At 40.7% G+C, this 26,129-nt stretch overlaps 1 pseudogene; it reads left to right on the forward strand.

Annotated features, from left to right (window-relative positions):
- Positions 1-23,611: 23,611 nt before the first annotated feature.
- Positions 23,612-26,129, forward strand: part of LOC104239756 (autophagy-related protein 18a-like) — a 59,209-nt pseudogene continuing 56,691 nt past the window's right edge.

Raw genomic sequence — 26,129 nt, forward strand, 5'->3', positions numbered from 1 at the left:
AATATACAGTATATGAACCTGTAGCGGATGGTAGAACCAATACTGGAGCTGTGGTCAAAACTGTCTTGAGCTTCTGAAAGCTCTCCTCACACTCGTCTGACCATACAAATGGAGCACCTTTTCTGAGTCAACTTGGTCAAGAGCGACGCAATGGATGAAAACCCCTGAACAAACCGGCGATAATAGCTTGCTAATCCGAGAAAACTACGAATCTCTGTGGTTGAGGACGGTCTAGACCAACTCTGCACTACTTCTATCTTCTTTGGATCAACCTGAATACCCTCGCTGGACACTATGTGTCCCAAGAATGCCATAGAACTTAGCCAAAATTCACACTTGGAGAATTTAGCATAAAGCTTCTCCTCCCTCAATCTATGCAACACTACACGCAAATGCTTGGCATTCTCCTCCTGGCTATGCGAGTACACCAGAATGTCATCAATAAATACAATAACAAAAGAATCTAGATAAGGCCGAATACACTGTTCATCAAATGCATGAACGTTGTTGGGGCATTGGTTAGCCCGAAAGACATGACTAGAAACTCATAGTGACCATATCTAGTCCTGAAAGTTGTCTTAAGAATATCCGAGTCCCTGATTTTTAACTGGTGATAGCCCGAACGGAGATCAATTTTTGAAAACACCCTCGCTCCCTGAAGCTGATCAAATAATTCATCAATGCGAGGCAAAGGATACTTGTTCTTCATTGTTACCTTATTTAACTGCCTATAGTCAATGCATATTCTCATTGTGCTATCTTTCTTCTTCACAAACAAAACTGGCGCACCCCACGGTGACACACTAGGCCGAATGAACCCCTTGTCTAGGAGCTCCTGAAACTGCTCCTTCAATTCTTTCAACTCTGTTGGTGCCATACGATATGGCGGAATAGAAATGGGTTGGGTGCCCGGCACCAAGTCAATGCCAAAATCGATATCCCTGTCCGACGGCATGCCCGACAGGTCTGCAGAAAATACATCAGGAAAATCCCTCACAACTGGGACAAAATCAATACTAGGAGTCCCAGCTCCAACATCTCGCAAAAAAGCTAGATATGGTAGACAACCCTTCCCAACCATATGCTGGGCTTTCAAGAAGGAAATTACTCTGCTAGGAACATAATTAGTCATAGCATGCCACTCGATCCTCGGAACACCCGAAATAGCCAAAGTAACTATCTTAGCATGACAGTCTAGAATAGCATGACACGGAGATAACCAATCCATGCCCAAAATAACATCAAAGTACACCATGCTCAATAGCAATAGATCAACTCGGGTCTCCAGACCCCCAATAGTCACAATACAAGACCGATACACATGGTCTACAATAATAGTATCGCCCACCAGGGTAGATACGTGCACAGGTAAAGCAAGAAACCCTCGGTTCATACTCAAATGATGAGCAAAATATGAGGACACATAAGAATAGGTGGATCCAGGATCAAATAAGACAGAGGCATCTGTGTGGCAAACTGGAACAATACCTGTAATGACAGCGTCTGAAGCAATAGCATTCGTCCTGCCTTGAATAGCATAGAAACGAGCCTGGCCACCGCCTGATCGACCTCCCCCTCTGGGGCGACCCCTGGATGCCTGACCTCCACCCCTAGCTGACTGGGTGGGTGGAGAAGTAACTAGAGCAGAAGTCGAGGGCTGACCCCTCTGCTGGGACGAACTAGTAACACGACGAGGACACTGCTTCCACCTATGCCCAAACTCTTCACACTCAAAACAACTCTCAGGTGCTGGAGAAGGGGACTGAGGGAAACCTCTCACACCAGAGTGACTAGCTAATGCGCTCGACATAGAAGAACCCTGAGCTGACGGAGCACGAGATGAAGTCTGAGCTGGAAGGGCGCTTAGTGAAGGCTGACCCTGCTGAGAACCATGATAACCACGACCTGAAGATCCCCCATGGTACTCTAGATGGGCCAAATAAGCAGGCCTGAATGAATGACCTCTACCATGCTGGAATTGGCCCCTCGAAGGAGCACCACTGAAATTGCCAGAACCTCGAGGCCTTTTAGCCTCCCACTCTTCTCTATCCTGACGGCAAGCCATCTCAATCTCCCGAGAGATGTCTACCACCTCCTCAAATGAAATACCCAATACTCTCTCTCTAGTCATCAAAATACGGAGATGATAATTAAGGCCATCCAAAAACCTCTTGATCCTCTCACGATCTGTCAGAATCATCCACCCGGCATGGCGAGCTAACTTAGAATACCTCGCCTCATACTGCGATACAGTCATATCTCCCTGCTTCAGCCACTCAAACTGTCTATGCAGCTCCTCCCTGCGGGACTGCGGTACATACTTCTCCAAGAAGAGAGTGGAGAACTCCTGCCAAGTCAAAGGCGCTGCACCGACTGGCCTACGCCTCTTATATGCCTCCCACCAAGTGAAGGCAGCCCCAGTAAACTGGAAGGTGGTAAATGCTACACCACTAGTCTCAAGTATCCCTGCTGTACGGAGCATCCGCTAACACTTGTCAAGAAAACCTTGGGCATCCTCGCCCTCAGCACCACTGAATGACGGGGGCTGAAGTCTACCAAACCTCTCAAGTCGGCGCTGCTCATCATCTGGCATAACTGGTACTATAAACCCTTGAGCTGGTGCAACTGGCTGGGCTGGAGGTGCCTCTGGCGTCTGAAGTCCCTGCACTACCTGCTCAGGTGCGTGATTAACAGGAGTCTGGGTGCCTTCCCTGGCCTGTGAAGTAGCTGCGGCTGTAGTGGCTGAAATCGCCTGAGCCAGGCTAGTGCAAACTGATACGATTTGAGCCAAGGCCTCCTAAAGACCCAGAATAACAATGGGCACAGCTGGTGCCTGATCCTGGGCTGGGGCAGTTGGCGGATCAATAGGTGCTCCTCTCGCTGCCCTGCCCCTGCCACGACCATGACTGCGTCCACGGCCTCTGGTTGCATCAGTGGGTGGCACTGGTGGTCGTCCACCTCGTCCAGTAGCACGAGTCCTTGCCATCTGTGAGAGAATAGAGTACAAAAGTTTAGTTCTCGGATCAACAAAGTCGCACGACAAGAATTTCAAGAATAAGAAGATTTTCCTAAAGGTTCTACAGCCTCTCGAGGATAAATACAGACGTCTCCGTACCGATCCGCGAGACTCTACTAAACCGGCTCATGACTCGCGAGACCAAGTAACCTAGGCTTTGATACCAACTTGTCACGACCCCAACCCCAGTCATGATGGTGCCCAACACACTAGTAGGCAAGCCCGACCATTCAACAACATTATCCCAAATTCTTATTCAGATTATAGATAAATATCACAGAGAATTTACTAAGTCATCACTTTCAAGTATATAATTAATAATAAAATCTGCGGAAGTTCAACTAAAATACCACACCACAGCCCAATAGAATCCGATGTCACGAATATGAGCCTCTAATACAGAATATCCACCTATTACAAGTCTGTCTAGAAAAATGCGGAATAAAAGATAGAGATAGAGGGGAGAGATCAAGGCTGCGAACGCCACACAACTACCTCAATACTCCCGGATACTGCTGCTCAGCTAAACAAATCCTCACTCAGCCTGTGGTGTACCTGGATCTGCACGCAAGGTGCAAGGAGTAATGTGAGTACGCTGACCTAGTGAGTAATAAATATAAATAATGGATGAAAGCAAGAAAACGCGTAAAGGTACAAAGCATTCTATACAGAAGTAGTAAAATCACTTAAAACAGTAATTCAGTGAAATATCAATGAAATCTCTTTTAAAACCAGTAAAACAGGTAATTTGGCAGTAATTAACAAGTAGAAATTTGCCCCTCAGGCTCAATATCAAAATAACAAGTAGAAATCTTCCCCATAGGCACCGTATCAGACACTCAGTACAGTATCAGCCCCTCGAGCGTAGTATCAATCACTCAGCAAAATGGGTACCCGCGCTCACTGTGGGTGTGCATACTCCGGAGGGGCTCCTACAGCCCAAGCGCAATAATAACATAAGGCCTGAAAGCCTTCTTACATCACTCATAAGGCCTGAAAGCCTTCTCACATCGCTCAGGAGGCCTGAAAGCCTCCTCACATCACTCAAGCCACCGCGTAGAGTAAATAGTATCACAGGCCCTCTGCCTCATATCACTCAGCATATACTCACATATGGCCCTCGGCCTCACTCAGTCCGTAAATCATCATAAGCCCCTTGGGCATTTGTAAAATAGTAGTTCTCAGCCCAAAAATATCATTTAAGTTTCAAATCTATATAAAGTGGCTGAGTTTGTAAAACAATAATTGTCAATGGGACTGAGTTCAAATACAAGTCAAAACAGTGAGGAAATAGTGATAAAAATTCTCGAAGGATTCAAACAATTGGCAGAAGCCCAAATATGGCAAACAGCCTAAATCATGATGATAACAAATAAGTTTCAGTAAAATACGCAGTAAAATCATCAATCGGGACGGACCAAGTCACAATCCCCAGTAGTAAAAAGACCCCGCGCGCATCATCTAGCGCGTGTCTCGCCTCAATATAGCACTACGATGTGCAAATCCGGGGTTTCAAACCCTCAGGACATTACACTCATTACTCACCTCAAACCGGCTATTTCTTTAATTTGCGATACCTTTGTCCCCCAAATTGGCCTCCACGTGCGTCGAATCTGCCCAAAATCACAACGAATATGTCACATAATGCTAAAGAGACAATACCCAATCGAAAGCACTCGAAAAATATCAAAATTCACGAATTTGGCAAAACCCGAGCCCCGGGCCCACGTCTCGAAATTCAGAAATTTTTTTACGTCATCGGGTTCCTTATCTCTCCACGAGTCTGTACATACAAAAATCTCTCAAATCGGACCACAAATGGCCCCTCAAATCCCAAATTTAGAATTTCAATTTCAAGCCCTAATTTCTTACAATTTGGCTATATTTTCATGAATTTCAAGGATGATTTCACAATATAATCATGTATTTAGTTCATAGGACTTACCTCCAATCAATCCTCTTCGAATCCCTCTTCAATTGCTCCCAAGTAGCTCTCAAAATGCCCAAAAATGGTGAAAGAAATGACTTAGCTCGCGGATGAAATCTCTTTAAACATTCTGCCCAGAATTTTTTTCGGAAGTACTGTTCACATGCGCGGTTACTGTTCACGCGCGTGATCACTGTTCACGCGCGGTTACTGTTCACGCTGCTAAAAAAATACAGCAGCAGCCAGAAATTGCAGCACTTTTCTTTTTACAAAAATGGCTCTAACTCCATCATACGAACTCGGAATTCGATGATTCTTGTTCCTATGAGTCACAAATAATGATACGAACATAGTACTTCAATCTAAACTCAATTCGGAGCTCGTTTGCTCAGTGCGATATCCATTTCGCTCGTTAAACAATTAACTCATGTTTCGTGTCAAAAACCCAATCCCGACTTGATGAAATTAGACCAAACTTTCCAGATCACTCCTATAATTCATTATTTAAATTTTGGAAATCTTGAAATAAAATTTCGATCTCTAGAACTAAAAATGGACCTTTGGATCATTACATGCTTATGCTCAAATGGCAAAAAGCTTCCAAAAACTCTTCCAAAACTTATCCGAGCCTCATGGGATCCTAACCAAACATGCCAACATAATCCATAACATTATTCAAACCTCTTCCAATCATCAAAACACCTCAAACAACATCAAATTACCCAAAACTCATCGAATTCAAGCCTAATTTTCTAAAAACTTCCGAAAACCACTTTCGATAAAAAACCCGACCAAACCATGTCCGAATGACCTGAAATTGTGCACACATATCCCAAATCACCTAACGAAGCTACAGCAACTCTCAGAATTCTATTCCGACTCTCGGATCAAAATCTCACCCATCAACCGGAATTCGCTAAAATACTAACTTCGCCAATTCAAGCCTAATTCTACACCGGACCTCCAAAATTACTTCCGATCACACTCCTAAGTCACAAATCATCCCCCGAAGCTAATCGAATCATCGGAATTTACATCCGAGCCCTCTAACTCATAAGTCAACATCCGGTTAACTTTTCCAACTTAAACTTTCTTAAAAGAGACTAAGTATCTCATTTTCTATCAAAACCAATCCTATTTAACTCTAACACACCGAATACCGATAACAAAACATGAAGAAACATAAAATAGGGGAAACGGGGCGGTAACTCACGTGACGACAGGTCGGGTCATCACAATAGTAATCGGATTAAAAGGACTAACTAGAAAGAATTTAGGAACTAAAGTACTAATAGTAGTATATGATGACAGATGATCAGATCAAAAGAAATCTATATAATAGGTTTAATAGAAGTAGACATGACAAATAATGAAGGAATATTTTATATTAGCCCAGATTTCATGATAAATCTAGCAGAATTTGGAAAAATATCAAGATAGGAATACAGACTAAGGGATATGAAGAAATGAATAATGGAAATAATTTACTGATATGTGTAGGTTTCATAGGAAAAATGGCAACAAATAGTAATACAAAATTTAAAATTAAGGTAGACGATGTAGTCGAAGTAATGGGAAATAAAGGGATAAAATTAATAAAACCTATTAAGATAAACCCAGAAGAATATGCTGGATTAGAATGGAATCTAGAAGATTTCGCAAAGCCAAAAATATTCAAACCAGAATCTCATTTAATGTATACAAACTCTAAGGGAGAAACATCAATTAGGTTTACCAATTATAACTATTCTACCCTAAAAGAAATAGATGATAGAACTGAAAGTACGATGGAAGATAATGATACTGAATTTATGAATATTGAAATAATACAAGACGAATTCGAAGTATACATAGCATTAGAAAAAGCAAGAAGGCTAGTTAAAGAAAATAGAAATAAGACTTTCCAATGTAAAGGGTGTAAACTTGGAAAATTAACTTTAAGCAAAGTAGAAGAGCATTTTAAGAAATGTGAATTAAGAACAGATAATTGGGGATATAGAAAAGAAAATATTTCACAGAAAAAATCAGATAAATTCGATCAAATTTTTGAAGAGATACAAGATAGTTATGAAGAAACAGAGACAGAATCTCTAATAAGTTTAAAAGAATTAATGGAATCAACTAGTTCTAGCCCAAGCCCATTTCAGAGAACAACTTACCAAAGTACCATAGATACTAGCACAGGAAATGTACCTAGAAAAAGAGTATATAGAATAGATCAAGAAACAGAAATAGAAAATGTAAAACCATCAGGAAAAAGAATGCCTATAGAAGAACCTATAAGACTACAGGAAGGAGGAAGTAAGGGTAAAATATTAAATATAGCAGCTCATGATCCACAAATGTGGAACTTAGTAATAGACCTATGGAAAGGAATAGTAGTAGCAGACTTTATAAAAACTTATAATGACACAGACGCAGAAACAATGTATAAATATATGGAGACCTTCTTAGGAGAATCAACAAAGGGCTTATGGGAGCCTATAAATCAGAATTTCCACAAGATTTTCAAATGTTAATAGCAATTGCTTGATCACAGGCGAAGATCCAAATAGTGGATTAGTAGTATTACAAAAGAACGCTTTAATAAAATTAGAACAATTAAGTATAAGCAGTTGGTTTCATATAAAAAAGTTTTTAAATGATTATTTTTATTATTGTACTATTACTGGAAATGCTTTTGATCAAGATCAAGGTAAAAAGTTATTTAATAAACTACTGGGAATCTTAGGAAGAGAAATAGAAGAACGATGGTATAAAAGAGAAGGTGTAATACAAAATCCACATGCAAAATGGTCTATATGGCACAAAGTACAACATATAATGAAAATACTACAAGAAAAATGTACCAATTTACAGATACAAAAACAACTAAAACAGAACATTATGAGTTTCTGTAGATCAACTGTATATACAACACAAAGTTATGACAAAAATGAATATAGAAAGAAGAAATATAGAAAATATAAACTTCAATACAACAAGGGATATAACAGAAAAAATTATTATCTTAGAAATTCATCAGCTAGAAAACCCTACCTTGATAGGGATAGACATGTTAGAAAGTATAGAACAAATAGTAACTATAAAAACAAACTAGAATGTTTTACTTGTGGTAGTGTAGAACACTTAGCAAATACATGCCCAAAAAGAATTAATAATAAAACAAGAAATTCACAGTTAATAGAAGATTTTCAAGAAACTCTAATAAATGTAGACGAATATATGTCAGATAACGAAAGTATATACTCTACAGTAAGCTTAGATATAGAAGAAAAAACTCAAATAGATACCTCAGAATCAGAAGAGGAAGAATTAATAAATGAGATAGGATTAGAAAAATTAGATTTAGAAGAAAATACCTTTGTAAACATATCAGAGGAATGTACCCATAATTTTGAAAGAAATAAAGGATTAGATAGTAATCAGTGTTTCATATGCAAATGGTACCCTAGTACAAATAAAAGAACTAAATGTAAATTATGCTATCTAGAAAAATGTATTTCATGTATAGAAAAAGATTTTGAAACAAAAATAAATAAAGAAGAAAAATACCAAGAAATAAATGATCATACCATGAATTTGAGAATAATGACATTAGAAGCTAGAATAAATGAACTAGAAAAAAGAATACAGAGAATGGAAAAGGGAAAAGAGAAATTAGAAGATATAAAAGAAAACATAACAGCAGTAGAAGAAGAACTAATGAGTATAGAAAATTATGATACACTAATATGTAATGAAGATAAAAAATTAAGTACAATAAAGATTTTAGCAAGAATCAAAATAGAAGATTACGAAATAGAAACGTTAGCTCTAGTAGATTCCGGGTGCACAAGATATATAATAAATAAAAAGATAGTTCCCCCAAATTTAATCAAAACTTTAGATAAGCCAGTTGCAGCTATGCAAATGGATGGAACCCATAATATATACAGACATTATATAGATAAATCACATATTAGCTTTATAAATACATGTTTAGATTTCTATAAACCCAGCTACAAGGTAGACAAAATCTGGGTAAGAGACTTAAACATTAATGTAGACTTTGTACTAGGATTAAGTTTTATATTACATGATAATGGTAGCTATCTACTCAGTAGAGATGGAGTAATATTCTTTAAAAATATTACACAAACACCACTACAAATAATAGAAACTGCAACCAGGATAAGAACACGACTGAACGCAAGCCAGAAAAACCTGCAAGAAAATCAAAAAGAATGTTGTAAAGAGTGTAAAGATAAAAAATACATGTTTTAAGATTAAAAAAGAATCTAAAACCTTAATACTAGAAGAAAATGAAGATAGAGATATATTAGAAAAAGACTATACTTTAATAGATATTGAAACATGAATATACAATTTTAAAACAGGACTACAAAAAATAGGAATAATAAAGAACGAAAAAGATCTAGATAATATAATAAAAATATTAGATGAAATAGAAATAATAGGAGAAAAACCTTTAAAATATTGGGAAAAAATAAAATTATGTGTAAACTAGATATAATTAATCCAGAATATATAATTAAAACAGCCTCAATAGAAGCTACAAATCAAGATCTAGAAGACTTCAAAATTCAAATTAAAGAACTTATAAATTTAGGAGTAATAAAAAGATCCACTTCTAAACATAAGTCAGCAGCCTTTATGGTTAGAAACCATAGTGAGATAGTTAGAGGAAAAGCAAGAATGGTAATAAACTACAAAAAACTTAATGATAACACTAGAACATATGGATATAAGTTACCTGATAAAACAGAACTAATAAATAGAATACAAGGAAAAATGATATTCAGCAAGTTTGACTGTAAATCAGGGTATTGGCAAGTAAAAATGCATGAAGAAAGCATTGAGTGAACTGTATTTACTTGTCCAGAAGGACACTTCGAATGGTTAGTAATGTTGTTTGGACTAAAAACAGCTCCACCAATTTTTCAACGAAAAATGAATAGTATATTTGGAGAATATAAGAGATTTGTTTTAGTATATGTAGATGATATATTAGTATTTAGTAAAGATATTAAAGAACATTTAGGACATTTACAGACAGTATTTAGATTATTTGTAGATAATAGAATAATAATTAGTAAAAAAAAGATGGAACTATGTAAAAATTATATAAATTTTCTAGGAGTAATTTTAGGGGATGGAAAAATTAAATTACAACCTCATATAGCTAAAAAGGCCCTAGCAATGCCAGATAAATTAGATAGTACCAAAGAGCTACAAAGGTTTTGGGTATAGTAAATTATGCGAGAAATTTTATAAAAGACTTAGGAAAAATAGCAGGACCATTATATGCTAAGACAGGATCTACAGGACAAAAATATTTTAACACAGAAGATATTAAATTAGTACAAAATATTAAAGAAAGAATAAAAAATATTCCTGATTTAAATATGCCACTAGAAACAGACTACTTGATAATAGAAACAGACGGTAGTTTTGAAGGATGGGGAGCAGTTCTAAAAGAAAAACCAAATAAATATAGTGATAAGAGCACAGAAAAAATATGTGCTTATCAAATTGGTAAATATAAAGAAAAGGAAATATGAGTAGTATAGATGCTAAGATGTTAGCTGTAATTTACGGATTAAATAGTTTTAAATTATATATATTAAATAAACAAGAAGTAACAATTAGAACTGATTGCGAAGCCATAGTTAAATTTCACCAGAAGATAAACGCAAAGAATAGTAGTAGAAGAAGATGGTTAAATTTTATTGATACTATATCAATATATAACTTGGTTTTTGAACATATTAAAGGAAAAGATAATAATTTAGCAGATCAGTTAAGTAGGCTTAAAATTACTGTCAATTAATAAAAAAGTATTTTACATGTACAGCATAAGACCAACAGTTTTCAAGATTGAAGACAAAGGGAAGGGCATTCAAGCCTCACCCTCAGACAGATACATGCAGACAATATTAGGTAACCTTCATTTTAAGCCACATCCTTTAGCAGAATAGACTAATATGGAAAGAATAAATTTTGGAAAGCATAATTTACTATTTTTTCCACCATCAAACATGTCATTTAGAGTCCTACCAGAATGTGTCATAGACAGACTTCAACGGTGTTTAATTGACAACTTATGGATAGCAAATAATAAGAAAGACACTAAATATTTTATAGCATCTCTTAATGCCTTAGGATAATATTTTACAGATAAAAACCAAAACAAAAGATTTAAGTATTATGTGGTTATACATGGTAAGACAAATAGTATTTTTCAGACATGGTTAGAAGTACTAGATTCCATTAAGGATATAGAAAAACCACTTTTCAAAGGTTTTAATGATTTTACTGAAGCATTGGATTATGCAAGAGGAATACTAGGACCAAACTACTATATCTCCCCAGCACTCAGAAAAAACCCCTCAATACAACATCCGAAAAGACAATGATAACATAATATTCTGTGATCATTGTTCATCAATGACAGAAGCCTTTAAAAGAATAAACCAGAAAAATGAAACCCTGGCACAAGAGAAGACAAAACTTATGGAGCAGGTAAAGGTATTAGAACAAAGGGTACAAGCGTTGAGATTTGAATTATCCCAGACTCAAGTTATTTCTCAACAAGACACAGAGATGAACAGTCTAAAATAGAGTTCTCCATCTCAAACTAAAATGGATGAGAAAGGTGTGCATTCCCCAATGAATGCAGCAAGATCCACTGTATCGAATAATGATACAGCTAGTCCGGTTCAAACAGTAATCGGTAAAGACACATCAAATCCGTTTATGGCTATCACTTTGCCAAAAAGTGAAGATGAAGGTCCATCAATGTGACGACCCAAAGGGTCATCACCGTAGTTCTTCCTTGTTCTGCGCTTCCGAGGCCTTGAAAACCTTGCTTTTAGTTGCCTCGATTTGCGTGCGCGGTTCAGGCGCGTAGCCGGAAAGTTTTTATGTTAGAATATGTGAATTATGTGAAAAATTTGATGGATTTTGATATTAACATGCATAATATTGACTTCGGTCAATATTTTGGGTAAACGGACCCGGACCTGTGATTCGACGGTCCCGGAGGGTCCGTAGAAAAATATGGGACTTGGGCGTGTGCCCGGAATTAAATTCTAAGGTCCCAAGCCCTAGAAATGAAATTTTGTGTGAAATTATTTTCTGAAATTAATTAAGGAAAATAAAGAAAGAAATTGATCAGAAAACTGTGGTATCAGGCTCGTATTTTGGTTCCGACGCCCGATACGAGTCTTAAATATGTTTTAAGCACTATCTGTAAAGTTTGGCTAAAAACGGACGTCATATGACGTGTTTCGGACTTAAAATGGGGAATTGGAGTTTTATGAAAGTTGAAAGAAAATCATGTGTTTTGAGGCTTGATTCTATGTATATGATATTATTTTGGCGATTTGATCGCACAAATGAGACCATAAGATGTTTTTAAGATCATAAGTATGTTTGGTTTGGAGCCCCGAGGGCTCGGGTGAGTTTTGAGTGGGGCCCGGGAGGTCTTAGACTTAAAAAAATACAGGTTCAGGTGTTGCAGGCCCAGCGCGGCCGCGGCCGCAACTGTTTTCGCGCGGTCCGCGCTGGCAGCCACGCGGCCGCAGTGCTTTTCTGTGCGGTCCGTATGGTGGGGGTTCAGAGGGTCGTTAGCCAGGTCGACCAGCGTGGCCGCGCACCAAATCAGTGTGGTCCGCGCTGGGTGGGTTCAGAGAGCCCACTTCTTCCCTCCTCGGCGCGGCCACAGTGCGGTCCGCGCTGGGTGGGTTCAGAGAGCCCCCAGCATATATATAAATTCGGGATTTTTAGTCATTTTATCCACTTTTCAAAACCCAAAACCTAAGAGGCGATTTTCCAAACAACTTTTCTTCTCCAAAACGATTGGTAAGTGATTTCTAACTTAATTTCTTTATTCCTTGACATCTTTTAACATGATTTCAAATTCAAATCAAAGATTTTCATGGGGGAAATTGGGTGTTGTGGGTAGAACCTAGGTTTTCTACAAATTGAGAAGTTGGACCTCAATTTGAGGTCCGATTTCAAAACAAATCATATATTTGGATTCGTGGGAGAATGGGTAACCGGGTTTTGGTCCGAACCTCGAGTTTCAACCACGTGGGTCGGGGGTGTTTTTGACCATTTTGGGAAAAACCTTGTAAAAATTATTTTTCATGCATGGGGAGTGATTCATTTAGTAATTATTAATGTGATTAAGTAACTTATGACTAGATTCGAGTGGATTGGTGGTGGAATCAAGAGGTAAAGCTATACTAGAAGCGTGAGTTGAGTTTGGAGCATTCGAGGTAAGTGTTTGTTCTAACTTTGGCTTGAGGGAATAGGATTAGGATGATATTTGCTACTTGCTAATGTGGAGTACGGTGTATAGGCATGGTGACGGTTATCTATGCACCGGAGTCTAGCATGACCGTGAGTCTTGATTGCTTTTAATTCGAATAATGTGACACAAGCTCCTTGTTTATTTGATAAGTTTCATATAATGTGAACGGTTGAGGAAGAATGATTGTGTTAGTTGAGGAAGAAGGGATTTAAAAAGAGAATGTGTTGTGATTACTCCCTTGTCGGGATGTGTAGACCGATATATATACTCTCCCTTGTCGGGATATTTTGGGCTGTTAGTTGTACCCTTGCCGGGTTAGAGTGACATGTTGTTGATTTCCCCTAATGGGACTCTCCTTACAAAATCAGATGTTTCGAATTATATTATGGGATCGTGTGGCACGCCGTCCACTTATATATGATATTATGGGATCGTGTGGCACGCCGTCCACTTATATATGATATTATGGGATCGTGTGGCACGCCGTCCACTTATATATGATATTATGGGATCGTGTGGCACGCCGTCCACTTATATATGATATTATGGGATCGTGTGGCACGCCGTCCACTTATATATGATATTATGGGATCGTGTGGCATGCCGTCCACTTATATATGATATTATGGGATCGTGTGGCACGCCTACCACGTGGTATATGAAAATTGGGATCGTGTGGGACGTCGTCCACTTATATATGATATTATGGATCGTGTGGCACGCCGTCCACTATATATATATATATATATATCATGGGAACCGGAGTTTCTTCTGTTTATTTCCGATATTTCAGTTTTATCTGTTACTCTCCGATAGCATGTCCCCTCCTAGTTTTACTTTGTATTATCTTGTTATTGTTTTCTTGCACTTGTATATATATCTGTACAGGTTAATTGTGGTAGGTCCTGTTTAGCCTCGTCACTACTTCGCTGGGGTTAGGCCAGGCACTTACAAGCGCATGGGGTCGATTGTGCTGATGCTAGACTTTGTGCATTTTTGTGCACAGATCAGGGAGCAGCTTACGGACCATAGAAGTAGAACTTCTGGGAGCTATTTTCAGTCCAGGGACTCTCGAGGTAGCCTAGCTGGCGTTCGCAGGCCGAAGCCCCTTTCCATGTTTTTCGTTTGTTCATCTTGTATCCGACAAACATGATGTATTTCCTTTCAGACATTGTTTGTAGTATTCTGTAGTAGTCCGTGAGCTAGTGACACCAGACCTTGGGTAGTGATGTGTATTAAACTTCCGCACTTTTGGTTTTCAGTTGCTTTAGATTTAAAGTCTTCCGCTTAAATTTTGTCTCGTTTATTATATTGTTTGAAAGAAAGCAGGAAAGGTGTTTTAAATATTTGGCTTGCCTAGCTCCGATAGTAGGCGCCATCACGACACCCGATGGTGGGAAATCCAGGTCGTGACAAGTTGGTATTAGAGCCCTGGGTTACTTAGGTCTCACAACTCACGGACAGCTCGGTAGAGTCTGAGGGATCGGTACGGAGACGTCTGTATTTATCCCGCAGAGGCCGCTGAGTTAGGAAAACTTCACCTTGTTCATTCTTGTCGTGCGATTCTGTTTCTAAAGTATTGATTGTCTTTCCACTCTGTTCTTTCGAGATGGCGAGGACACGTGCTTCCTCTTCTACCGTGCAGCAGCCCGAGCCCCCAGCAGCAGCTCCTATCAGGGGCAGGGGGCGAGGCCATGCCAGAGGCCGAGGACGGGGTAGAGCTCATCCCCGAGCGGAAGTCCTAGAGGTGGAGCCTCATGTTGACTACGACGAAGGGGTCCCAGCTCCAGCAGCTACGGTGGGCCCAGCTCAGGTCCCAGAGGGTTTCATAGCCACTCTAGTGCTTCAGGACGCTTTGGTCCGACTGGTAGGCTTTATGGAGGGCATTTCTAGAGCGGGTTTGCTTCCCGTAGATCCAGCCACATCTCAGGCTGAGGGAGGAGTTCAGACTCCCGATACTCATACTCTAGAGCCGGTAGCTCCTCAGGCTCAGGTTCCAGCAGTTCAGTCAGTCGTGGTAGTTCAGCCAGCTATGGCAGCCCAGCCAGGTATTGCGGCTCAGTCCAGCGATGGTGCGGCTATGTCCGCGGATGCTTTATGGAGGCTTGATCGTTTCACCAAGCTCTTCACAACCACATATAGTGGCACCCCCTCAGAGGATGCTCAGGATTTCATATTCAGCTGGCATGAGGTTCTACGAACTATAGGCATTGTAGAGACCAATGGGGTCGACTTCGCCACTTTTCGCCTGGCAGGATCCGCCAAGACTTGGTGGAGGGATTTCTATTTAGCCAGGCCAGTAGGGTCGCCATCATTGACCTGGGATCAGTTTTCAGAGTTATTTCTGGGGAAGTTTCTTCTAGTTACTCAGCGAGATGCTCTTCACAGGCAGTTTGAGCGTCTCCAGTAGGGTCCTATGACGGTCACCCAGTATGAGACCCGGTTGATTGATCTTGATCGTCATGCCATTGTGATACTCCCACCGATAGAGAGAGGGTGCGGTGGTTTATTGATGGGTTGGCCCAGTCGATCCGTGTTCATATGGCCATGAGTGCCGGTAGTGAGATTTCATTTCAATAGGGCGGCAGATGGTGCCCGCCGGATAAAGATGGCACTTACTCAGGAAGGTGGTCATGGGTCTGATAAGAGGCCCCGTCATTCTGGTAGATTAAGTGGTACCTCGTCTGGAGGTAGGGATTCTTATGGTAGAGGACATCCTTCGAGGCCCTTTCAGTCAGCTCTCCAGGCTTCTCATGGTACACCAGGTGGTCGTGGTTCTCAGCCGCAGTATTCTGACCAGCAGCTCTTCAGTTCACCATCAGCACCTATCAGTGCACCACCACTTCGTTATTCTCAGCAGCCGAGGGCTTGTTATACTTGCGGCGATGTGAGTCACATTGCTAGATATTGCCCTTGAGCTTCCAGCAGCTCGTAGCAGCAAGGTCCTCGCCCGATGATCCAAGCGCCAGTTGCCCCACAGCCTGCCCAGCCAGCTAAAGGCGGGGGTAGAGGACATAGAGGTGGAGGTAGAGGTCTTAGAGGTAGAGCTCAGACCCCTAGAGGTAGGGGTCAGCCAGCAGCAGATCGTCCCAGGGATATGATTCAGGGAGGTGGGGCCCAGCCCCGTTGTTATGCCTTGTCAGCCAGGCCAGAGGCTGAGTCATCAGATGCTGTGATTACAGGTACTATTTTGGTCTGTGATAGGGATGCTTTTGTGCTATTTGATCCCGGATCTACGTATTTATATGTGTCATCCTATTTTGCACCCTATTTAGTTATGCCTAGTGAGGCCTTGAGTATTCTTGTATATGTGTCTACGCCAGTGGGGAATTCTATAGTGGTGGACCAGGTTCATCGTTCATGTGTTGTGGTATTCAGGGGTCTTGAGACCCGTGTTGACTTGTTGCTCTTGGATATGGTTGATTTCGACGTCATATTAGGGATGGATTGGTTGTCCCCATATCATGCGATCTTGGATTGTCATGCCAAGACTATGACCTTAGCCTTACCGGATTTTCCCCGTTTAGAATGGATAGGGACTCCTTGTCATTCTTCTCGCAACGTTATTTCTTACGTGAAGGCTCGACGCATGGTCGAGAAGGAGTGTCTAGATTATCTGGCTTATGTTTGCGACTCCAGCGCTGAGGTCCCGTCTATTGATTTTGTTCCTATTGTTCGGGAGTTTCCCGAGGTCTTCCCTTCAGACCTGCCGGGCATGCCGCGCGACAGGGATATTGATTTTTGTATTGATCTGGCTCCGGGCACTCAGCCCATTTCCATTCCGCCGTATCGTATGGCGCCGCCAGAATTGAAAGAGTTAAAGGGTCAGCTTCAGGATTTGCTTGAGAAGGGTTTCATTATACCCAGTGTTTCGCCTTGGGGCGCACCGGTGTTATTTGTGAAGAAAAAGGATGGTTCAATGAGGATGTGCATTGATTACCGACAATTGAACAAGGTGACAATTAAGAACAAGTACCCACTGCCGAGGATCGATGATTTATTCTACCAGCTTCAGGGTGCGAGGGTGTTTTCAAAGATAGATTTGAGATCTGGCTACCACCAGCTGAGGATTAGGGCGTCTGATGTCCCTAAGACAGCATTTCGCACTCGGTATGGGCACTATGAGTTTTTGGTCATGTCATTTGGATTGACTAATGCCCCAGCAGCGTTCATGGAGTTGATGAACCGAGTGTTCAGACCTTATTTGGACTTGTTCGTGATAGTCTTCATTGACGATATTCTTATATACTCCCGCAGTCAGGAGAAGCATGAGCAGCACCTCAGAGCGGTTCTTCAGACCTTGAAGGGTAGTCAGTTGTATTCTAAGTTCTCGAAGTGCGAGTTTTGGCTGAGTTCGGTCGCATTCCTGGGTCATGTCGTATCAGCAGCAGGTATTCAGGTAGACCCGAAGAAGATAGAGGCAGTCAAGAACTGGCCTCGACCAGCTTCAGCTACGGAGATTCGGAGTTTCCTGGGGTTAGCAGGTTATTACAGTCGGTTCGTGGAGGGGTTTTCATCCATTGCAGCCCCTATGACCAGATTGACCCAGAAAGGTGCCTAGTTCAGATGGTCAGATGAGTGTGAGGTGAGCTTTCAGAGGCTCAAGGCAGCTTTGACCATAGCACCGGTGTTGGTTTTGCCCATAGGTTCAGGGCCTTATACAGTCTATTGTGATGCATCTCGTATTGGACTTGGTGCAGTGTTGATGCAGGATGGCAAGGTCATTGCCTATGCTTCGAGGCAGTTGAAGTTTCATGAGAAGAACTATCCAGTGCATGATTTGGAGTTGGCAGCCATTGTTCATGCATTGAAGATTTGGAGGCACTATCTGTATGGTGTGGCGTGTGAGGTGTTCACAGATCATAAGAGTCTTCAGTATTTGGTCAAGCAAAAGGAGTTGAATTTGACGTAGAGGAGGTGGTTGGAATTGTTGAAAGATTATGACATCACTATCTTATATCACCCGAGAAAGGCCAATGTGGTGGCCGATGCCTTGAGTAGGAAGTCAGCCAGTATGGGTAGTCTTGCTTATATTCCGGTCGGTGAGAAACCGCTTGCTTTGGACGTTCATGCTTTGGCCAATCAGTTTGTGAGGTTGGACATTTCTGAGCCTAGTCGAGTATTAGCTTGCACGGTCGCTCGTTCTTCGTTATTGGAGCGTATCCGTGATCGGCAATTCGATGAACCCCATTTGTGTGTCTTGAGAGACACGGTGCAGCGTGGAGGTGCCAAGAAAGTAACCTTAGATGATGATGGCGTATTGAGATTGCAGGGGCGAGTTTGTGTGCCCAATGTTGATGGGATTCGAGAGTTGATCTTAGCGGAGGCCCACAGTTCTCGGTATTCTATTCACCCGGGCGCCGCGAAGATGTATCAGGATCTGAGGCAGCACTATTGGTGGCACAAGATGAAGAAAGACATTGTTGCGCATGTGGCTCGGTGTTTGAATTGTCAGCAGGTTAAGTACGAGCATCAAAGACCTGGTGGTCTATTTTAGAGGATTGCACTTCCCGAGTGGAAGTGGGAGAGGATTACGATGGATTTCGTTACTGGGCTTCTGATGACTCGGAAGAAGTTTGATGCAGTTTGGGTCATTGTTGATAGGCTAACCAAGTCAGCACATTTTGTTCCTGTTGCAGCCACCTATTCGTCTGAAAGGTTAGCCGAGATTTATATCAAGGAGATTGTCTGCCTTCATGGGGTGCCGCTATCTATCATTTTGAATCGGGGTACGCAGTTTACCTCGCATTTCTGGAGAGTGGTTCAGCGAGAGTTGCGCACCCAGGTTGAGTTGAGTACAGCATTTCATCCCCAGACGGATGGTCAGTCCGAGAGGACTATTCAGATTCTTGAAGACATGCTCCGAGACTGTGTCATTGATTTTGGAGGCTCGTGGGACCTGTTTTTGCCTTTAGCAGAGTTCGCCTACAACAACAGCTACCAGTCCAGCATTCAGATGGCTCCGTATGAGGCGTTGTATGGTAGGCGATGTCGGTCTCCGGTTGGATGGTTTAAGCCGGGAGAGGCTCGATTATTGGGTACGGATCTGGTTCAGGAGGCCTTGGACAAGGTCAGGATTATTCAGGATAGACTTCGTACAGCTCAGTCCAGACAAAAGAGTTATGCAGACCGCAAGGTCAGAGATGTTGCTTTCATGGTTGGGGAGCGGGTATTGCTTCGTGTATCACCTATGAAGGGCGTGATGAGATTTGGGAAGAAGGGCAAGCTCAGCCCTAGGTTCATCGGTCCATTTGAGATTCTTGATCGTGTGGGAGAGTGGCTTATAGACTTGCCTTGCCACCTAGCTAGTCAGCTGTGCATCTCGTGTTTCATGTATCTATGCTCCGGAAGTATCGCGGAGATCCATCGCACGTGTTAGATTTCAGCACTGTCCAATTGGACAAGGATATGTCATATGAGGAGGAGCCGGTGGCTATTCTAGACCGGCAGGTTCGACATTTGAGGTCGAAGAGTTTTCCTTCGGTACGTGTTCAGTGGAGAGGTCAGCCTCCTGAGGCATCGACTTGGGAGTTCGAGTCCGATATGCAGGGCCGTTATCCTCATCTATTTCCCGACTCAGGTACTTCTTTCTTTTGTCCGTTCGAGGAAGAACGGTTGTTTTAGAGGTGGAGAATGTGACGACCCAAAGGGTCATCACCGTAGTTCTTCCTTGTTCCGCGCTTCCGAGGCCTTGAAAACCTCGCTTTTAGTTTCCTCGATTTGCGTGTGCAGTTCGGGCGCGTAGCCGGAAAGTTTTTATGTTAGAATATGTGAATTATGTGAAAAATTTGATGGATTTTGATATTAACATGCATAATGTTGACTTCGATCAACATTTTGGGTAAACGGATCCGGACCTGTGATTCGACGGTCCCGGAGGGTCTGTAGAAAAATATGGGACTTGGGCGTATGCCCGGAATTAAGAAATTGATCAGAAAACTGTGGTATCGGGCTCGTATTTTGGTTCTGACGCCCGGTACGAGTCTTAAATATGTTTTAAGCACTATATGTAAAGTTTGGCTAAAAACGGACGTCATATGACGTGTTTCGGACTTAAAATGGGGAATTGGAGTTTTATGAAAGTTGAAAGAAAATCATGTGTTTTGAGGCTTGATTCTATGTATATGATGTTATTTTGGCGATTTGATCACACAAATGAGACCGTAAGATGTTTTTAAGATCATATTTATGTTTGGTTTAGAGCCCCGAGGGCTCGGGTGAGTTTTGAGTGGGGCCCGGGAGGTCTTAGACTTAAAAAAATGCAGGTTCAGGTGTTGCAGGCCCAGCACGGCCGCGGCTGTTTCTGTGCGGTCCGCGCTAGCAGCCACGCGACCGCAGTGCTTTTCTGTGCGGTCCGCATAGTGGGGGTTCAGAGGGTCGGTAGCCAGGTCGACCAGCGCGGCCGCGCACCAAATCAGTGTGGTCCGCGCTGTGTGGGTTCAGAGAGCCCACTTCTTCCCTCCCTCGGCGCGGCCGCGGTGCATTTCCGTGTGGTCCGCGCTGGCAGACACGCGGCCGCGGTGCATTTCTGCGCGGTCCGTGCCAGCCCCCAGCATATATATAAATTCGGGATTTTCAGTCATTTTATCTACTTTTCAAAATCCAAAACCTAAGAGGCGATTTTCCAAACAACTTTTCTTCTCCAAAACGATTGGTAAGTGATTTCTAACTTAATTTCTTTATTCCTTGACATCTTTTAACATGATTTCAAATTCAAATCAAAGATTTTCATGGGGGAAATTGGGTGTTTTGGGTAGAACCTAGGTTTTCTACAAATTGAGAAGTTGGACCTCAATTTGAGGTCCGATTTCAAAACAAATCATATATTTGGATTCGTGGGAGAATGGGTAACCGAGTTTTGGTCCGAACCTCGAGTTTTGACCACGTGGGTTCGGGGGGTATTTTTGACCATTTTGGGAAAAACCTTGTAAAATTTATTTTTCATGCATGGGGAGTGATTCATTTAGTAATTATTAATGTGATTAAGTAACTTATGACTAGATTCGAGCGGATTGGTGGTGGAATCAAGAGGTAAAGCTATACTAGAAGCGTGAGTTGAGTTTGGAGCATTCGAGGTAAGTGTTTGTTCTAACTTTGGCTTGAGGGAATAGGATTAGGATGATATTTGCTACTTGCTAATGTGGAGTACGGTGTATAGGCATGGTGACGGTTATCTATGCACCGGAGTCTAGCATGACCGTGAGTCTTGATTGCTTTTAATTCGAATAATGTGACACAAGCTCCTTGTTTATTTGATGAGTTTCATATAATGTGAACGGTTGAGGTAAAATTGTGATTGGTGTACTTTTGGAGCATTAGCTCGAACATGAATGTGTTAGTTGAGGAACAAGGGATTTAAAAAGAGAATGTGTTGTGATTACTCCTTTGTCGGGATGTGTAGACCGATATATATACTCTCCCTTGTCGGGATATTTTGGGCTGTTAGTTGTACCCTTGTCAGGTTAGAGTGACATGTTGTTGATTTCCCCTAATGGGACTCTCCTTACAAAATCAGATGTTTCGAATTATATTATGGGATCGTGTGGCACACCGTCCACTTATATATGATATTATGGGATCGTGTGGCACGCCGTCCACTTATATATGATATTATGGGATCGTGTGGCACGCCGTCCACTTATATATGATATTATGGGATCGTGTGACACGCCGTCCACTTTATATGATATTATGGGATCGTGTGGCACGCCGTCCACGTATGATTTTATGAAATGGGATCGGGTGGTACGCCTACCACAAATTAGAGTGATTATTGGTTATTGGCCTCCGTTGCCGGTGACATATTGTGCACTGTGATAAAGATGAAACGGGAACGAGTGGTATGCCTACCACGTGGTATATGAAAATTGGGATCGTGTGGCACGTCGTCCACCTATATATGATATTATGGATTGTATGGCATGCCGTCCACTATATATATATATCATGGGAACCGGAGTTTCTTCTGTTTATTTCCGATATTTCAGTTTTATCTGTTACTCCCCGATAGCATGTCCCCTCCTAGCTTTACTTTGTATTATCTTGTTATTGTTTTCTTGCACTTGTATATATAATTGTACAGGTTAATTGTGGTAGGTCCTGTTTAGCCTCGTTACTACTTCGCCAGGGTTAGGCCAGGCACTTACCAGTGCATGGGGTCGGTTGTGCTGATACTACACTCTGTGCATTTTTGTGCACAGATCAGGGAGCAGCTTACGGACTACAGTAGTAGGACTTTTGGGAGCTATTTTCAGTCCAGGGACTCTCGAGGTAGCCTAGCTGGCATTCGCAAGCCGAAGCCCCTTTCCATGTTTTGCGTTTTCTCATCTTGTATCCGACAAACATGATGTATTTTCTTTCAGACATTGTTTGTAGTATTCTGTAGTAGTCCGTGAGCTAGTGACACTAGACCTTGGGTAGTGATGTGTATTAAACTTCCGCACTTTTGGTTTTCAGTTATTTTAGAGTTGAAGTCTTCCACTTAAATTTTGTCTCGTTTATTATATTGTTTGAAAGAAAGAAGGAAAGGTGTTTTAAATATTTGGCTTGCCTAGCTCCAATAGTAAGCGCCATCACGACACCCGATGGTGGGAAATTCGGATCGTGCCAATCAAGAAGAAGACTACCCAGAACATTAACATAAGGAGAAGCATTAAAAAAGAAGAGTATAATTTCAAAAAAGAAAAAAAAGAAAAAAATAGAAAATATATTCAAATAGACATTAGAAAACTTTTTTCAAGAAAAGGAAGAACAAGACAAACACATGGTTAAGAATCCAAGTCCAAGTCCAAGTCCAAATCTAGAAAGGACCCAAAGTTCAGGAGAAGATGATAACTATGAAGACAACCTAAATTATCAAGATGCTCAAGATCCATATAAAGATGAATAAGAAATGAGTTTTGATTCAATAGCTATACATAATTTAGACACATAAAATCAAAGTCCCAGTTAAACAACAATTAAAGAGCACCAAAGACAAAGGAAAAGTGACAAGGCTGGTATACAGAGCAATAATGTTAGCGTACCAATGAGAAAAACAAGAAAGTAAAGAAGATGTGACAGAAAGAAATGCTAGTTGTGCTAAAAGACAAAAGTGACAAGTGACATAAAGAAGAGAAGATGTGACAAGAAGTAATGTTAGTTGTGCTAAAAGACAAGTTAAAATTTTGAGTGGAAGAAAAAGTTACAAACACGGAAGGAATCTCCGACCAAGCCATGTGAAGATGGGGCCCAATGAAGTACCCTGCAAGGCTGGACAAGATAGATTTCGGAAGAGTTTGGAATCCATTTTTCAAATCCGTTCCAAAATTTAGCTATAAAAAAGAGAAGAAAGCAAAAGAAAAACAAGAGAGAAGAAGAAGAAAAACACTCCGAAGAAAACCCATCCAACCAACCTTTTCATCAACCCCCTTTCCAAAACACTTTGTAAAATATTTCCTTATGAATACGTTAGTAGTTCCTCCTCTAAGCTTGTAAAATAAATAAGTCCTTATGGTTATGTGTGATCGTTTTTAATTCCCAAAGCTCAGTAGACTTTTTCGGGTTTCCCGAAAAGGAAATCTCTCTCCTATAAGCATGTAAGTTACTTATCTTTATCTAAATTATGTGTCTGCTAGATATTACCCCTGTTTATTTTAAATTTTTTGCTATTCTGTATAATTTTATGTTTCATGTTCATATGATCAATTATTAGATATCACTCTTAATATATGGTTAGCTTCCCAATTTCTTAATAATTATGATGGATTAACCTGTAAATTCCTAGGAGAAACTGGTTAAGTAAAACCCGAAAACAATTACGAAGGGTGTAAGTGTTTAACCATGGCCGGGGTGAGGTTAAAGAAATAAGAGTTAAGAAAAGTGTTAAAATCTTTAAAAGATTGGGAAGAAGAGATGAACAGAGTGGATTAAAAAAAAGGTAGTAAAGGGGTAATCTCAGTTCATAATTTAGATAATATGGTAACTATACAAGTCTATAGAATAAGAGAGAGAGAGTACCGAGTAGGATTTTCACAACATAAGAGTTTAATCGCAAAAAATAATTTTATTGTTAATGTCCAATAATCGTAATAACTATACAAATCCAGAAAGCTTTGCTAGGAGCCTTACTCAAAGTTTAGAAGAATTTATATTAGACATAGAAATCGGATTTTATTCGATAGTAAGTTTGGCCGTACATTTTATATATCTACAATACAATAGTAGTATCTGTTCAGATATATATAGAAAACAACTGCATTTGTCTTCTCTTTTCTTTTTCTTTTTTCAGCGTTGGGTTTGTTGAGCTGGATATTGTTTAAGAAGAAAATTTGGTTTCTTTTTGCTTTTTGGATAAGTAGGGCAATCATATATGCGTGTTTTTTAACACGCATCGGAATATATATTGTTTGCTTATATTTGCTATTGTCTACCCTGTTTCATTTGTGATGCCTTGTGTTCTTATGTAAGCATCATGGTTGTGGTGTCATAAGTTCGTATGTGATCAATGGCTTTGGTCTAGTGGTAAGTCTGCGACTAGTGATGTGTGTTAGGCATACGTTGCGGAAGTGTGGTATTTAAGTGGCAGAATGAAACTCGGTATAAAGTTATTTGAGTCTTGAGCTTAGATGGACTGGTCAAGATGAGCTAAAATTTGGGTCATACCCAACCCGTCGAACTCTTACTAAGCTTTAATTGATGTGTTTTATTTTCTTAAAAATTGTTTAGTTACCAAATAAGACGTTTTTTCTTTTGTTATGGTCATATATAACATATCAAACAAAAAAAGAATATTTTAAAGATATTTTGGCAAAGTTATTCATGGATCAATTTGGACTAAAAATCATCCCAACTTTAGATGAGCTGAGATGGACTGGGTCAAGATGGAATGAGTTCAACAATGTGCGGATCAATGAGCGGCCCAACCTTGGGCGAGTTGAATGGATTTGGGAAATTGTCATCCTATCAGTGTCGGAGCCAGGAATTTTATTAATAGGTGGCAGAATATAAAAAAGTAAATGCACGAAGAAAATAGGTGGAGTCAACAAATATAGTATTTATACATCCTTAGCATAAGGTGGTTCGCCACTACCCATTATACACCGATTCGAACCATTAGCCGACTGGCCCTCGTGGATTCTCATTATCAAAAAAGAAATTGTGCTACTTGATAATGTGATGCAAGGCCACCCCTGTGTACTTGAGAAGGGGAGGAGTTGTTGACTTAGGCTCTACGAAACTTGCACCCAGTTTACATGTAAATTGGACTTCTTTGAGGAATTTGGAAGGAATGATGATTTGTTATAAGTATATTTGATTGTTGAAACTTGCAGGTTGAACTAATGAATTACACGTCAAACTCTAAACTAGTTGGGGTAGAATATATTCAACTCAATTAGATCCATTTCCAACTAATTCAGTAATTAGATACAACATATTAGGTCTATTTTTACCCTGACCGTCACCCTAGCGCACCCCACGTAAGGTCTGTTGGGTTTTAAGTGTAAACCACGGGCTTTAATAAAGAAAGGCATAAATGAAGAAAAATATACAAACATTTTTTTTTCTTTCAAAAATATTAATTATAAGCACAAATACTAATATTTGGCGCCTTATGACTGCACTGGAGCGAGGCGAAACATTCAGCCTGTTTATAGGATTTCAGCAAGCCTTTGACTACAGTGTGCCCAAGCACGTTTAGTTCTGATTTCGTAATATCATTTCACAATGTGCCTTATACTTGAGAATCTCGAGCATTCTTTGGTCTGGCAGAACTTCTTATATTTTTAAAGAAGTATTTATACGTAAATCATGTTCTGATAGCACTTTCTTCAGCACTACTCCCACTGGTGATTAGTTATGGTGTCATTCTCATTCTCTTGTGTATC

The sequence above is a fragment of the Nicotiana sylvestris genome, chromosome 8 (assembly GCF_000393655.2).
Source record: "Nicotiana sylvestris chromosome 8, ASM39365v2, whole genome shotgun sequence".
Lineage (NCBI taxonomy): Eukaryota > Viridiplantae > Streptophyta > Magnoliopsida > Solanales > Solanaceae > Nicotiana > Nicotiana sylvestris.